The 11,842-nt window shown below is 39.3% G+C and overlaps 1 protein-coding gene across 1 annotated transcript in view; it reads right to left on the bottom strand.

Annotated features, from left to right (window-relative positions):
• The window catches only part of TCAF1 (TRPM8 channel-associated factor 1), a 43,622-nt gene extending 37,310 nt beyond the window's left edge, over positions 1 to 6,312 (bottom strand). Inside the window, exon 1 of the mRNA XM_006774517.2 lies at positions 6,172 to 6,312. The gene's annotated coding sequence lies outside the window, so the exon portion shown is untranslated. The remainder of the gene's footprint in view (positions 1 to 6,171) is intronic.
• Between the last annotated feature and the right edge of the window lie 5,530 nt (positions 6,313 to 11,842).

The raw sequence follows: 11,842 nt of genomic DNA on the forward strand, positions 1-11,842 counted from the left end.
TGAAAATAGCTAAAGTTGAATAAAATATAGGAAACAATGGAAGATTCTGAAGAGCCAACAAAACAAGTAGGATTTGAAAAGTTCTGATCTCGAGGGAAGGAAAATAAGACATGAGCTCCACATTCACTATGGCTTTTTCCTTTGGGCATTTTCCAGTTCACAGTGCAGGGTAACTGAGGCCAAGTGGAAAGTGTCAGTCTGACTGGCTTCAGATTACCAAACCACTGGAACTCAAAGCACAAAACTTTACAGAAGAAGAAATCTCAGAGAGGTGAATCTAAAAATCTATGTATAAATTCCTCTTAAGTCACTGGCTGTCTCCAAAGCTAGGCATGCACAGGGAGGCCCTCCCCCACCCTCTTACTCCCCACCCTCCACTCCAATTGCAGAAAATAGTGGCTAAAATCCTAAAACAATTGAACAGTCATTTCAGCAGTTGCACTGTTCTGGGAATAAAGCAGTGGAGGTCAGCTTCCACCGAAGTAAATGATTCTTATCAACACACTCTACTTTCAGTTGAGATATGAGAAATTCCACAGTGTATGAATAAGAATGACACCTTAGGAATAAGGACTATGCTCTTGGATAAAAGAAAAAACTTGAGTGGACCAGATTAAGAAAGTGTAAAACTAGCCCCTGATAGTGTGAAATTAATCTGATGGTACTTTATCTTGCCCCTACCCCTGAAAAAAATTTTGTTTGAAAAAATAACATCAACCAGAACTTTATAATTTTTATTCATGACATACTGCATACAACTGAAAATTTAGAGGGAGACTAAAAATTAGGATCAATTGCCAAGAACTCAGGAAAACAACAGATAATAAAAACAGACTCACAGGTGGTTCAGACACTTGAGTTCTTAGACAGGAACTGACTTTCTATTAACTGTGAATAGTATGTCCACATATAACAGAAAAAAGGCTGGAGAGCTTCAGTATAGATTTAAAATTCAGTAAAACGGAAACTTTAAAAATAAAAAAAATAATAATTGAAATCAGGAATTCTATAGTTGGTTTTAATAGCATATTAGATACAAATGACCAGAGAATTGGTGAACAGTAACAAAGTTTAATAAAATTTATCCAAAAATAACACGAAGAAAGGAGGATGCACAAAGAGATGGAATGATATAGAAAGGGCATACTAGAATTATGATATATGGTAAACAGTTAAGAATTGTGGGTAATTAAAGTCCCAGAAGGGATAAAAAAAACACACATCAAAACTCAAATGGAAAAACTCTACATTCTTTAAGTAGAATAAATACAAAGAAAACTATACCTACATCATAGTCAAACTGCTAAAAACCAAATTCAGAGAGGAAATTGAAAATTAGTCAGATATAAAGTATACTTTCAAATGAACAATAATACAGTTGGCTTTTCAAAAGAAATAATGGAACTAAAACACAGCGAATTGTTTTAAAAAAAAGATAAAATCTGACAACCTAAAATTCTATACACAGCAAAAATAAAGGCACAATAAAGAAAATTTAGGTAGACAGAAGCTGAAAGAATTTGTTGGCAATGAAGTATAAGAACTAAAAAAAGGAGTTCCTTGGGATTAAGGAAATTTACCCCAGATAGGAGCCAAAAACTATATGAAAGAATAGAGAATACTGGAAAGAATAAATACATGGGCAAATGTGTTAAAATTGCTGTTTAAATAAATATAATAGCTTATGAGATATAAAATCATACAAAAATAAAATAAATAGATAATAACAGCACAGCTGCAAGATGAGTGTTAATAAAGATAAACTATTTTTAAAGTTATTCCATTGTTTGAGCCTTACCCTTACCCTGACGAAGGACATTACAAGAAAAAAATTATGGGCCAACATCCCTGATGAACATAGAAGTAAAAATCCTCCACGAATATTACCAAACTGAATTCAACGGTACACTAAAAGAACCATAGATCATGATCAAGTGGGCTTTATTCCAGAAATGCAAGGAAGGTTCAACATCTGCAAATCAACAAATGTGCATACTACATCAACAGAATGAAGAATAAAATCATATAGTAATCATCTCAGTAGATGCAGAAAAAGAATTTGACATAATACAACATCCATTTATGACAAAAACTCTCAACAATTTGGATATACAAGAAATGTACCTCAATATAATAAAGGCCATATATCACAAGCCCACAGTTAATATACTCAAAGGTGAAAAGCTGAAACCTTTCCCTAAAGATCAGGGACAAAACAAGAAGTCCCACTCTTACTACTACTTTTCAACATTGTAATGGAAGTTTTATCCTGAGCAATTAGGTAAGAAAAAGAAATTAAAAGCCTCCATATGGAAAGGAAGAAGTTAAATCATCTCTGCAGATGACATGATCTTGTATATTGAAAACCCTAAAGACTCTACCAGAAAACCTGTAAGAACTAATGAGCAAATTTAATATGGTTGCAGAATACAAAATTAATATAAAAAATCAGTTGGATTTCCATACACCAAAAACAAAATATTTAAAAAGAAAATTAAGAAAAGAATCCTATTTATAATGGAATAGTTAGAAACTAATTTAACTAAGGAGGTAAAAGATGTACATTGAAAACTATAAAAAATGATGAAAGAAACCGAAGACACAAATAAATAAAGAATATTCTATGTTCATAGATTGTTTGAATTAATAATGTTAAAATGTCTATACTACCCAAAGCTATCTGCAGATCAATGCAAACCCTATCAAAACTCCAATGGCATTGTCTCCAGAAATTACAAAAAAATACTAAAATTCATGTGGAAGCACAAAAGTGCTCAAATAGCCTAGGAAAACTTAAGAAGAATAATTGAGGCATCACAGTGCCTTATTTCAATACTACAAAGCTATAGTAATCAAAACAGTATGGTACTTGTATAAAAAGTGTTTTATAGACCAGTGGAACAGAAGAGAGCCCCTAACTAAACCCTCACATTCATATTCAGCTGATCTTTAACAAAGGTGCAAAGAGCACACATTGGGGAAAGGATAGTTTCTTCAATAAATGGTGTTGACCTGACTGAAAAGAAGTAAGAAATGGTGGACCTTGAAAATGACTTCAGATTTTCTCACTGTGCAGAATATAGTCAAACACTGCTACAGCTAAATATTTTACCATTTGTTCTCCTTGCATGATCTACAATAATAATCTGCTTCATGTTGATATTTACTGCTGTGTTGCTGACAATTACCTGAAAGAGAAGTTGGGATGCTTTATTTTGCTGGCAAAAGTTTAGCTACATCAGAAAGCAGGTCCAATTAAGCGAGTTTATTCTATATATATAAAAACCTAAGTTGACTCGCACATGTGCGATACATATAAAGCTCTCGCTGGCGCCAATTGCACATGTGTGTTTTGATCTGTCATTGTTGAATTTGCTTGATACTTCTATTATAGAGAAAGGGTGAATAGCAATATTAAAATATTTCTCCCAATTAATTTCCTTTCAGTGTGCACGAATCTGTGCACCAGGACACTAGTCAATATATAAAAGCAATTAGATTTCTACACACCAGCAATAATAAGGTACAAAATATAATTTTTATAAAATAAATCATTTACAATGGCAATAAAAATAATGTATGTGTAAATAAGTTTAACAAAAACGAGAAAAAGGAAAGCAATGAGAAAAATATTACAAAGCCTTAAAAAACATTAAAGGTGAGCTAAATAAATAGCAGTATATACCAAGCTCATAGGAGGAAAGATTCAACATCTTAAAGAGGCCATTTCTCCTGAAATTGTTATATTGAACCAATCAAAGTTCTAGCAGGTTTGTTTGCTTGCTTGTTTCTTGTTTTGTTAATTAAATATTTATATGGAGGATCAAAGATCCAAGAATTGCTAAAACATCAGAAAGAGGTGGGAGAATCTTTCAAGAATTATAAAACTATAGTTGTTAAAACTAATTTTAGTGTTGTTGCAGTTAAACAAATAGATAATGAAAGAGAATAAGAAGCTTAAAATAAATTTATGCATATATGAAAAACTCGATTCATGCTGATCACTCACTGGTGATGGGACAATTGATTACCCATATGGAATAGAAAATATAACAATCCGTTTCTAGGTGAAATACGACTAATTGCCAAATGCAAAACTATAAAATCTTTTAGAGGAAAATATAGTAAAATTAATTTACTACCTTGAGAAATCATTTTTCTCAAGAAAAAATATAAAAGAAAGTACTGGTCACTTAAAATAAAAATTCAAAACTTAGTTCATTGAGAGAGACAGACATACAGAGAAAGAAAAGCTAAGCACCAAATTTAAAGCAGATATTTCCAGCATATATTGCTTACAAAGGATTAATTAGCATTCAGTTTATATAAAGAAAGCATTCCAGTGCTTGCTTGGGCAGCATATATATTAAAAGAAAATATTCCAATGACTCAATAAGAAGAAGACAAACGACCCAATATGAAAATGAGAAAACACACACACACAAAGCCCAGAATTATCAGAGAGAAAGCAGTACAGCTTATCAACATATGTATGGAAAGATGGTCAACTTCATTACTTATCAGAGATATGCTAATGGAAATCACAGGGGATGCTATTTCACTCCTGCCAGACTGGCTAAAAATGAAATTTCATAATACCAAGTTATGACAAGTATGTAGAACAACAGGAACTCTCATCTATTGCTGAAAGGAGTGCAGACTGGCTCAACATTTAAAAACAGCTTGGAAATAACCTAATAATGTTGAACACAAATCTTATAACTCCGTAATTCAATGCCTTGGTGTATACTCCAGGGAAACTCTTGCCCATGTGACCCAGAAGTCATGTAAGAGAATGTTAGAAGACATTACTTGTTAATATGCCCTGTAGTAGGCAGCCTTTAATATGGCCCCCAGTAAACCCTGCTCTGAGTATTCATGCTCCTGTATAACCCTCTCCCCTTGAGTGTGAACTGAAACTAGTGATTCACTTCTAATGAACAGATAGCAAACTGATGGGATGTCACTTTTGAGATTAGGTTACAGAAGAATCTGGCTTTCATCTAACCTCTCTGCCTTTACTGGAGGGGAGGAGTGGGGAGCAAGTTCCATATTGCAAAGAATTGATGTGTAAAATAAGGGTTACTTGAACACAAGTACCATGATACCTGACGGTGATCTTTTGGTCAAGGCATTTCGGTTGAGAAGGCTAGGGATAGTGCCAGATTTCATCATGATACTCAGAACAGTATGCAATTTAAAATTGTTTATTTCTGGAATTTTCTATTTAATAGATCATGGTTTTCTATTCAGATCGTGGTTTGACCACAGGTAATTGAAACCACAGAATGGAAGATAGGGACTACTGTATTGAAATGGAATCAATTGACAAGTAAATAGTTTGGAGTATAAAAGGATGGATGGTCAGCTAGACATATATTCTGTCTCTTATGTCTAGTTAAATATGCATTTCTTCCAATAGTTTCCATGACTGTCCCATTGGTAAATCATTTTCTCCTTACTTAAGGATTTCTCCCTCCATTGCAGGTTGAATCAACTCAGAGGCCAGTTTAACGGCTGTTTATCTGGTAACTGTATAATTCAGCACTTACCTGAAGGCCAAATGCATTCCAGACTAAATATTCCATAAGATTCCCTGCACCCACTCTCACCGCCATCCCTCCGTACCTTGCACCTCCCTCCCCCATTACTACACTCTGGGGCCCCATGTACAGTTCTCCGATAGGTGAGGACTTTAACCTTGGGGAGGGGGTGGGGGAGGATTATGAAGAGGCAGGCTATACTCTAATAATTCAAGAACAAGCCACAGGAGGAAACATCGCCTCAATCCATGGTTCTTTTTAGCTCAAATCACAATGGCTCCTGTGGAGCACAAGAAAAAAAATCACAAGAAAATAGTGGGTCAACGCCTCCAGATGAGCAAGGGTGAATAACGATGTGGCAAGAAGGAAATAGAGGCCGACCTAGAGGGAGACACCAGAGAAGGATCCCAGAGATAACAGCGAGGAATCCTGTATGGAACACCTCTGCCACCCTCCCATCTGGGACATGCAGAGGCCCCACTAACCCCCTGACCCCCACAAGCGCACAGATAGCCTCCCAGGGCTTTCCCATCTCTCTTCTCCCGCCCACTACCTGCGCTCAGGCTGGCTGGCCTGTGACAGCTCCAGGCCTCTCATGGCCCATAATTTATCTCTGACCCCCACTCACCGGTTGTCCCGCTGAACCCTGCAGCGCGGGTAGCGGGTAAAGAAGACTGGCTAAAAGAGGGCAGCGGCAGTTCCCAAGGAAAAGAGCTTCTCAGCAGAGAAAAGGATTGAGCTGCGCACAAGGCCTGGGAGTTGGAATGTCTGGGGGAAGGGGGCGAGGAGAGGGGTCGTTCTGGGAACTGATTGGAGGCCTCGAGGGTGGGGGCGGAGCCTGGCCCGGATACCTTCGGACTGCAGAGGGCCGGCTTTGTGTCAATTTCAGCTCGAAGATGGGGCCCCAAATCCAGGGTGGAGACACTGGCGCCAGCCCCAGAGTGCAGCAAGACAAATAAATCCGTGAGACTATTTATGAACAAGTGAGCGGTTGCTAAATACTACTACTACTACTAATAATAATAATACTATATTTATGTAATACACAATTATTGCCAAGGACAAATTAAAAATCTGTCGGTTCTAGATAGATTTTTAATGAAAAGAATCAAATTGTATTAAAGTGGAGCATATGATAACGGTCTTAATAAAAAGATCATTCATTGCTTATATAAGGGCAAGGCTAAGCGTGAAGAATTGACTATTGATACTTCATAATCACTGAATTGTTTTAAAGATATCATATATATTGTTTTATGAATTAAATAAAATAGGAAGGAGTTAAAATTTATACTAACCAATAAATAGGTGACAGATTGGACAGGAGGGAGAGAAAAGGTATGACTGTTAAAAGCTTGGACTCTGAAGCCATTGTGGCATCCTTTACTTACCATCTGGGCAGTGCATGTGTTTCTTATGATTGGTAACAAATGACCACAAACTTAGTGGTTTGAAACAACACATTTATTGTCTTTATTATCATACACTTCTGTAGGTCAAAAGTCTAGCCAGCATCTCACTGGCTAACATCAGGTGTAGGCAGAGCTATGTTCATTCTGAAGGTTGCAGGGAAGAATCAATTTCCTTGCCTTTTCTAGAGGCTGCCCAAATGCTTTGTCTTGGGACACCTTGCTTCAGGCCAACAATCTCATCATCAAAGCCAGCAACCTCATCACATGGCCCTCTGCTTCTGTTGTCATGTCTCTTTCTCTGCTTCTCCTCTTTCAGTTGTTTCTGAGCAAGTTTGACCTGTTGGTTACCTTTCTGTCCTGGATCCAATAGGCCTCCCTCAATTCTAAATCCCACTTTCCCTTTTATCCTAGTTCCAATAGGTCTTTCTGTTCCATCTTCTGTCCTCTGTATTGTTCATCTTCATCCCCCAGATAATTTAGTTCTTTACAGCTAGAAAGTGTCGCAAGTGGGACACCTGACCAACAGAACACTTGTGTTGTCCTCTTATTGCAGATGCTTTTCAGAGTTACATGAACCAATATGTGAGAAAAGACATTCTAACTCTCAGAGGCTGTCAGCACTAAGTTCCCAGTCTGCGTGGGCTTCACTCTCTCCTTTTTCCTCTCCACGCCCTCATCCAGGCTAAACTTTCTTGGCTAGTTCCAGAGGCAGTCCACAAAGAGCCTGTCAGTGACATCAGAGGAGGAGGGGGTGAGGGGCGTAGGGTGAAAGGAAGCATCTGGGGAAGAAGAACTGAGCAAAACAGCCTGGCCCCCATCGGCAGTGATTTGCTGGCTGAGGTCTGTAATCTGTGTGTGCTTGCAGGGTGGAGGAGGTGGCAGTTTTTATTGGCTCTGTCTTCTCCCAGCCCCGAAAACACACACACAGACAGACACACACACACACAAACACACACACTCTCCCAGCCCCCAATACACACACACACAAACACACACACACACACACAGCAAAGTCTAGAGGACTAGCAGCATTTTGGCCTCGGGGATATTGTACTGAAAGCACTGGAGCCTTAAGTGGGCCTCTGAATGTCAAGGTCATGCTCATCTCTGCCTGTGCTAACATTTTCTGCTGTCTGCATTTCAATATACCTTTTTTAAATAAAAGAGGAGATTGGATGATATGTTTTAGCTCTAAACTGTGACTAAATACACAGAGAGAACACCACCAACTAAAAATGGTGGACTCTGGGGGTGTGTCTGGAAGAGAGTGGGAGCAGGCAGGCATGTGTCCTTGCTCACTGTCAGTTTCTGAGAGGAGGAGGGATATAGTAGGAGAGAAATGCAGCTGTCTTGGCAGAGAGAACGAGAAGGAGAAAAAGCTCAATGCCAAGTATCCCCAGTCTTTCAGGAACACTCAGTCTGCAATCCCCAAATCCCCATGTGTTTCCACAGATTCCCTGAGATACCCCGCTCAACTGCACAAACTACCAGGACACTGGCTTTGCTTTTTCACCCTCAAATGAATTGTAGCCAGAAACGACCCCTCTGTGCCTGGGAGGCTGGGTTGCTCATTTCTAGAAATCTCTGAAAAATACACCCCCATGTCTGTCCTCCAATTTCAGGCCAGGCCTTGCGGGTGAGTTCTGAGGGAGATTAGACTTTGGCAAGGAAGTAAGTGAAGGACAAACCATTGCAGATTTTGAGTAAAGGAGGTAAGGGAGAAAGAGAAGTGGTTGTGCCTGTGAACAAAAAAGCTGATCATCTGGGTCAGTAAGAGAGCATTCTTCTTGCCTGTGAACTGGGACATTGCCCTTAATTCTTCCTCAAACCTTAGCCTGTTGGCCTTTAGAATGGGTTTACACCATCAGCTCTCCTGAGTATCCAGCTTGCTAACTCACATTTTCAACCCTAAAAACAAACAAACCCAGCGAGTTATTTTATCAGCAAAAATGGGTTATTAGGGAATGACAGAGGAATTGCAATTCAGGACATACAAGCTATGGCAAACCATAGCAAGTCCAGAGAACAGAGGACTGGAAAATTACTTTATAGAGAAAAAGGGAGCGTTACCAGGATCTGTTATTAATAAAATGTGTATTGGAGGAAAATAGGAGGTAGAGGTGTAGTGGCTTCCCATTGGTTGAGTTATGGCAGTTTCTCATTGGGTGGGCCTATTACTGGGCAAGAAGAAAAACCTTCCTTCCTGTTGCTGGAGTAGTAAAGTAAGCTTCTTCCTGTCAGAGGAGTCTGTGAGGTGGGTGATCAGTAGTGCCAGAGCTCCCCATTCAGAGCTTCCGGACCCATGTAAAATGAAACTTCTTTTATTCATTTTCATACTCTGCAGGGTTTGAGACTTGCCAGCTTCCATAATTGTATGAGCCAATTCGTTATAGTAAATGTCTGTCTATCTATCCAACTATCTACCTACCTTATTGGTTCTTTTCTCTGGAGAACCTCCTCTAATACAGCCCCCTGGTGTAGGGAGCGCCTAGGGCAGTGATGGTGAACCTATGACACGCGTGTCAGAGGTGACACGTGAACTCATTTTTTTGGTTGATTTTTCTTTGTTAAATGGCATTTAAATATATAAAATAAATATCAAAAATATAAGTCTTTGTTTTACTATGGTTGCAAATATCAAAAAAATTCTATATGTGACACGGCACCAGAATTAAGTTAGGGTTTTTCAAAATGCTGACACGCAGAGCTCCAAAGGTTCGCCATCACTGGCCTAGGGTCTAGCCTCAGGCTGACCTGTGGCAGGGCCACGAACAAGTCCCAGTCTGGAGAGCAGAGCTTTCCTAGCATAATTAAGCCTGACCTTGTAGCCCTCCCTAATTCCTTCCTAAGTAGCTAATGGTCTGTGGGAGGTGCATCAAGTGTTGCCAAAACAAGAACATTTGTATTCATGTTTATCCACCCTTGTTTTAATCAGACTATAAAATAAAGCATTGGTTTACAGGCTGGATCTTTCTGTGTCCTCATCCAGGCATGGGAGATCTGCTGAGCCCCAGCTGAATCCTCTTTGTCTGTTTTCTTTAATCCTTCACCGCCCCTCCTCACATTCATCCTAGGCCAGTGATGGCGAACCTTTTGAGCTCTGTGTGTCAGCATTTTGAAAAACCCTAACTTAACTCTGGTGTCGTGTCACATATAGAAATTTTTTGATATTTGCAACCATAGTAAAACAAAGATTTATATTTTTGATATTTATTTTATATATTTAAATGCCATCTAACAAAGAAAAATCAACCAAAAAAATGAGTTTGCGTGTCACCTCTGACACACGTGTCATAGGTTCACCATCATTGTCCTAGGCCGTGCTGGTGCAGCACACCTTGGGTTATTCATTTGGAATTTTCATTGGACTATTCATTTGATATATCAGATTGTTGGGAAATCCTATATAATAAAAGGGTAATATGCAAATAGACTGAACGGGGATAAGAAGAGATAAACCAAAGAACTTATATACTTACTAGAGGCTCAGGGCACAAAATTCGTGCACAAGCAGAGTCCCTAGGCCTGGCTGGCCATCAGGGCCAATCTGTGGGGCAACCAGTGGGGTGATCGGGGGGGTCCCCTGCTGGCACCCACCTTGGGTGGCATGGTGCTGCTTGCCAGCCGACCCCACCCCTCACCACTGCCCACTTGCCGGCCAGCCCTGCTCCCCACTGCCACTGCTGGTCACCACCCTCTGTGGGGCGACCTGCAGGGTAATCAGGGTGCCGGCACTTGCCTTGGCTGATCAGGGTGCTGGCACTTGCCTTGGCTGGACTGGGGGAAGCTCTTGCATTGAGCGTCTGCCTCCTGGTGGTCAGTGCATCATAGCAACTGGTCATTTCATCAGTTGTTCCAACGTTGGGTCGATATGCATATTAGGCTTTTATTATATAGGATATGCCTAGCCCAAGGACATGGGCAATAGGGTAGTGAAGACCTGGGGGTGATGGTAGGGACTGGGAAAGTAGGAAAGAAGGGAAAATGGGAGGTATCTGTAATACTATCAACAATAAAACATATATTTAAAAATGAAACAAAAAAGGTATGGCTCTGAGTTGTTCTGACCAGCATGACAGAAACATTTGCAGGCTGTGTTCTGCCTCTGTATTCAGAACTTTCACTTATCACAGCCAAAACTGTTAAGACCCCAATACAGAGGTCAAATAGGTGTAAGGTTAAATGGACAGATCTAGAACGAACGTTTCAAAAATTCATCTGGAATAAAAAAAAGACCTCGAATAGCTGCAGCAATCCTGAGAAAGAAGAACAAAGTGGGTGGGATCTCAATACCATTTATCAAACTGTATTACAAAGCCACTGTTCTTAAAACAGCTTGGTACTGGCACAAGAACAGACATATAGATCAATGGAATAGAATAGAGAACCCAGAAATCGACTCAAACCACTATGCCCAATTAATATTCGACAAAGGAGGCAAGAGCATACAATGGAGTCAAGACAGTCTTTTCAATAAATGGTGTTGGGAAAATTGGACAGATACATGCAAAATATGAAACTAGATCACCAATTTACACCATACCCAAGAACAAACTCAAAAAGTATAAAAGACTTAAATGTAAGTTGTGAAACCATAAAAATCTTAGAATAAACCATAGGCAGAAAAATATCATATACCACTCTTAGCAATATGCTTGCTGATGCATCTCTAAGACAAGGGAAATGAAGGAAAAAATAAACCAATGGGACTACATCAAAATTAACATATTTAAAAACATATGTTTTTATTGATTTGAGGGAGAGAGATAGAAACATCAATGAAAGTGAAACATCAGCATTGATTGGCTGCCTCCTGCATATCCCCTTCTGGGGATTGAGCCCACAACCCAGGCATGTGCCCTGACCAGGAATCGAACCCTTGATCTG

The sequence above is a fragment of the Myotis davidii genome, unplaced genomic scaffold, assembly GCF_000327345.1.
Source record: "Myotis davidii unplaced genomic scaffold, ASM32734v1 scaffold1488, whole genome shotgun sequence".
Classification (NCBI taxonomy): domain Eukaryota; kingdom Metazoa; phylum Chordata; class Mammalia; order Chiroptera; family Vespertilionidae; genus Myotis; species Myotis davidii.